The sequence below is a fragment of the Sinohyriopsis cumingii genome, chromosome 12 (genome assembly GCF_028554795.1).
Source record: "Sinohyriopsis cumingii isolate HCF-2022 chromosome 12, ASM2855479v2, whole genome shotgun sequence".
Classification (NCBI taxonomy): Eukaryota; Metazoa; Mollusca; class Bivalvia; order Unionida; family Unionidae; genus Sinohyriopsis; species Sinohyriopsis cumingii.
Genome location: NC_142972.1, coordinates 117,683,890 through 117,689,982, shown reverse-complemented (window position 1 = coordinate 117,689,982; position 6,093 = coordinate 117,683,890).

Below are 6,093 nucleotides of genomic sequence, written 5' to 3'. Positions count from 1 at the left end.
CGTGGCAGAATCCACTTTGAAAGGAATGACACGCAGTAATGGCACGGAGGTGTGTCCCACCACGTTATACTCCACCACATCGGAGTACACAAACATCAAATTCAGTCCTTGGTTCAGTTCTACCGGGGTACGAAAAAACTTGGCAAAAGTATCGTCGTCGGAAATGACTGGTAATTCGACTTTTTGTTGTTCTACTTTCTTCCTCAGCTCCATGTTCCCGCCCAACATGGCAAACAATTCAGGACAAAATAAGAAAGACATGATTTTACCCCCCTCAGGAAATTTCACGAGGAAGCGACGAGCTGTTTTGTGGTATTCCAGGGTGACACTTTTTTGACACTTTCCAAAGCTTTCAGAAACACGACATTAAACCTGGAGGCTATGGTGCTACCAATTGCCAGACTAGAATAACTTATAACTAAGCGACCATAATTTGAACTCGTGCGACAAGCTATTTCCTTATTCAACTTTTGCACGAAAGAAAGTACATTTACTTCCTTCTCCTTTTCTTCTCATTATTTAACATTAAACTGCTTCTACAAAACTTATATCTTGCATAACTAAATAACAACTATAAAAAAAATTGATTTATACCAGCCAGTCCGTACAAAATACAATGGGTAACATACAAAACAATATAGCACAAAACACATCGCAAACACCCGTCAACACTGATCCCTGGCACGGATCACTTCTGTAAACAAAACTCTTAAGACCAGCCAAGGTCCAAGAGTATCTAAACACTAGTAATAAAATTCAAATTTATTAAAACTGAAACAATAAAAGACATATTGGGGGAAAAACATAAGCACATAAAAACCTTTAACTTTAGACACTAGGGTGTCTCCTCTATGATGAAAATCTGAGAGGGACCACACCAATAAAATCTAAGTAGTAACTAGTTACTTATTCTTTATTGGATCAGTAACTGGTACTTATTCCTTGTTCGTCTTGATGTAAGTGTTCTAATAGGTCATAGGCAATCCTAGCCTATTCGGCCAGTTATTCTGGGTTATGAGCGAACAGAACTTTTAAACCTGGACACTTTTTTTTTTTAAATGCACCTTATGTCTGTGTATTCGGAGTTACTTAAGTTGATACATTTATGTTGTAACTTACTGGATATCAATTTGTGCCCTTGCACTACGAGGAATTTTTGATTCATTCAGGATTCAGAAAATGGTGCTATAATGTTACATTTTGCATATCGGTGGTCTGACAGCAACATACAATATTTTTCGTTTGCAGCATTGTATAAAACTGTTGACATTACTTCACATCAAGTGATATCTTCTAAAAGTCAAAATTAAAATGGAAAATATTATTAAGTTCCAAGATGAGTTATGTATTTAAAAATCTCATAAGATTGTCAGTATTTAACAGCGACCAAGCAAACCTAGTATTGATTTAAGACATGGATCCGTTCTCTGAGCACGTATTTCATTTTGTACTAATATTAATACTTGACCTGTCCAGATTTCCAGTTGTGGCTATCACATCGTAATTAACAAAATATTTTTTTTTTTGGGGGGGGGAGGACAAGATAGTTAGAAATATAAGCATGTAAACCTCAAAAAATTGTACTCCATAAAAATATGCATCTATTGCATTACCAACCTAATCCCACCCAACCTGATTCCATTATCTGTTCCAAATGCATTTTAATATACAAGTATACACGACATGAAAGTCAATATGTTCGAAAATGTTGAAACTTGATGTAAAATAACGGCAAAACTAAATCGGTCAAGCTCTCATTGGAATAAATACCATGAATGGCGTTTGGGGGTGGCATATGGGGCGACCGCCACAGGTCCCGCTTTTGAGGGGGCCCCGCGCTTTAGGCCAAAGGCATTGTCGTCATGTTATTATTTCGATTAAAAAACCCGTTGTCCACAAAGAGGATATTTTTTTACATGAATAATGAAAAAACTAAATTCGTGCGACAAATCGCGAAAGTTGATCTAGTCTAGACATAATCAGCGTTTGCAGTAGCTTACCAATCGAGATATCGATATTCTGGCCCCACGCGGTCATGGTCGGCCCTAGGCCCCGCGTGCTGCAAACGCCGCCTCTGATAAATACATAACGGCTGAAAATTACGTACTCCTTCGGTGGGTATAAAGTGCAAAAAAGGACCGGCGGCACGATTTACCCAAATACACCCAAATACTGCCCAAATATACACAAAAACTGCCCAAATGTACCCAAATACTCTCAAGTGCTGTCCAGAAATAAGCACGTAATACATTTACAACTAAAGAGATTTTGTTGCGATGGTTTCTCTTAATTTGCTACTTTCTTGGATGAGTCGTTCTCTGAGGTTCCTGTATATACAGACCTCTTATTTCATTCTCTCCCAATACTCGATAGCTTTATTCTGTAAAATTAATAACATATATGTATGTGGATATGGGCCCCCGAGTGGCCGACTGGTCTAGAGCGTTCGCCGTTCCGGGTCACTGCCATCTTATCTTTTCTCTGCGTGGGTTCGAGTCCAAGGCTCCTCTAGCGTAGGTACGTGGGAAAGCCTGTCAGTAGCTTCTCGTGGGTCGGTGGTTCTTCCCTGGGTTTTCCAGGGTTCTTCCTCCACCAGTTATACTGGCCACCATGAATAGCGTATCTTGTGCTGAAAAATGGCGTTAAACCCAACAACAGTATGTGGATAATTACATAAGATGATATCTATTTCCAGTGATCGTGGCCAACGATCTTCCATGTTTACTATGTATATGCTGTTTTGTCTGCTATATAGTTTCTGTGTCTGGACTGGCCATTGTGTGGTGAAATTTTGTATTTTAGTTATTTGATACACACACACACACACACACACACACACATAATATTAAATGATAAAATAAAATAAAAACCACCACCACATAGAATGTGTGACCGGTTTCGCTTAATTGCCTCAGCTATATATATATATATATATATATATATATATATATATATATATATATATATATATATATATATATATATATATATATATATATATATATATATATATATATATATATATATATATATATATAATGCTATATATATATATATATATATATATATATTTCATTTAATTGTATCTGATTTAATTTATATTTATTTCAATTTAATTGTCTGTTTGTCAGTTTTATTTTTTTATAAATATTTTTCATTACATTCTATTGCAATGTAAATTTATTCACTAGAGATGATTCTTTTTCCAGAAAATAGTTTGACCATAACTGTTCGTTTTAGTAAACACCGGGTGTTGAACCAGATCCTGACCTTGATTCAAAATTAGTAGCAACCACGTAAATAAGTTCTATTTTTATTTTAAAGTGATTGCTTGTTATCGAGGTCATGATGGGACTAGTGATTTAAGATGAAAACAATTTTTTGTAATTTTATTTTTTAGAGCAAATGATTGGTTTTCGTCAGGGCCACACTGGGTGTACGTGATTTTTAACAAGTAAATAATTTCGCCGAGGTTCTGGAACATGATCACGTGACCCCTCTTTTGCATTTTAGAATATGGTATAACCTTTGGTCTCACTGGATAGTTTCGTATTTTGACACCCCCCTAATTTTTAAGGTAGAAGGCATGAACCTAATTATCACAAGCCTAGCATTTATAAATTCACACATAAGCTAAATCTATAATGTGGTTCAGATTTACTTTGAGTTAGGCTTGGAAATAGGTTGGCTTGTTGGTGACTGCCTGTCACAGTTAGATTTGCATTGGAGATCAAATGCGTAACGTGGGCTGCAAATGAGCTGTTGACTTTGCTTACGTATTTATGTGTGTCTGCTACAGAGGTAAATATCTAAAAATCTAGATGGTTGAGGGGTGATGAAAAGTTTGCTAATTTGTTATAGTACTAGTGAACTTTATTCATGCATAAGGCACATACTGATTCTTTTAGCTGCCTTGTCACAGAAAAATATTCAAAATAGCTATTTCTTGTCAAAAATGAATGTAAAATTTAGGGGTTGGTGGCAGTGTTGGTTCAGTATAAAAACCACCAGTTGCATCAGGAATTAACCTGATTACTGCAGTCAAAATCTCACATGTATGCTTTCTACAAAAATCATTAGTTTGTTTTTATTTGTATCTTCAGTGTAAAATTATTCTCATTTTTCTGTAATTGGTCATCGTCGGATGAAAATTCACCAGATAAACTGTCCAGTGAGACCTTTGTTTTGGGGAAATATTCTCAGCTGGGCTTTCTCTTTACACTGGAAGGTGGTGTGTCGTTTAGAGTTATTTCAAATTACTTGGATTCAAATGGATTAATTTTTTTTCTTCCTGGAAATAGACGTGTGCTCGTACAGAATTCTTGATCAAATACAGCTCTCATCAAAATTTATTTGGATTTCCAAAACTGAAAGATTATTTCTTGTTTCTACAAGGAATTGTAGACTTCAGTACGCTGCAGGTTATAGCATACGTCATCGTCTTCCATCTTGGATTCCTCGTCGGGACTCGAACTTGAAATCATTAGAACATTTTATAATTAGGACTCCTAAAATTTTATTCGTGTATTATTCTTGGATTAGTGTTGGATTTGATTCTATAAACCGTAAGTTCATATGTTTTTTTCATTTTTACAGAATTTTTCCAGGCAAATAAATTATTATATTTTTCAAAGCTAAGCTTGTTGTTTTCACTCTTTCTTGTGTTACTGCTACAAAGAAACGCATAGAAAATTCAAAAATGTTATTGGATAGTATTGTACCGGACTATTTTCTTTAGCATAGCTTGTTAAGAATTTGCTATACATTTGTCTACCCGGGACTAGGTACGTGGACCCTGCTTTTTAAGTCCCACAATTTTGAATTTAATACCTATAGGTTTTACATGCATGAAAATTCTTTTGATTTTCCAATGCATATTATTAAGCTATACATGAATCCACAATTTCAGATGTGTAAGTAAAAAGAGATGACAAATGAATAAATTGATACAAAATATCAAAACTCTTTATTGTTTACATATAAACAAAGTGAGAAAAAGAAGAGATTACAGTCTCTTTAATTCTTTTTTTTTTTAAAAACATTTACACATAGTCCTAACTTGCAAAAAGATAAAGTGATAAGAAAGATATAATAGATTTAGTTTAATTTTCTTTTCGTTGCATCTAAATACGATACATTTACAATTTATATACAAATCAGTCCACAAGTGTGCGCTGCCCCGTCCCAAGAGTTTTATAGTCAACGTGTGTGTGTGTACGTGTTTGTGTGTGTGATTTGGATTTTTAACGTAGCTTTAACAATTTTTCAGTCATATCGCTCTAATGTCTGCCGTGTGGCAGTTTATAGTGACGTCTAGCACTGGGGTATCATGCCGCAGACATGTAGCATGATGTCCCACCCAGTCACATTATCCTGACACCAGGCCGTCCAGTCCTAACACTAACCTCTTAATGCTGAGCGCCAAGCAAGGCAGCTGTTCGTACCTTTTTTGTAAGTCTTTGGTATGACTCGGCCGGAGATCGAACCCACGACCTCCCGCATCCGAGGCGGATGCTCTAACCACTAGGACACCGAAGCGGTTAGGGTCAACAGTGTGGTTTTCAACGAATATATCGGTTAGGCTTTCTCGCAAGACGATTTTGACAAACCAACAGCATGGGACAGCTTCAAGTTTACGTACTTCTTGTTGAAAATCATTTGAACTGTCTTTGTAGTGCCGCTAACTGAGGTAGCGCGTATGTACTCGGCTTCTTGCGATTTTAACACGCGATAACACGTGCCAATCTGATTGCAGTAGCACTTCACTACCCTATAGTATACCTTAAATGTTGCATCAACAGTAAACAGTTTTTATTGATAGAAATTCAATATCTTTGCGTGTCCTATTCATTCTCTCAACATTTAATTAGATTTGTTTAGAATGTTACACGAGGACATTTCATGGTCAATACGAAAAACTGAGAGAAAAGTATTTTCCCCATTTGCAAATATTTAAATAAGTAGAGAAAAGAACTATAACGATCAACATATCGACAAATCGAACATTTTAAAGTCTTAATTTTGTATTAGTTGTACATATTTTTCTAGTATTGTAAGTATTAAACGTCTCTGCGCCGCCTTTGCGCATTTATT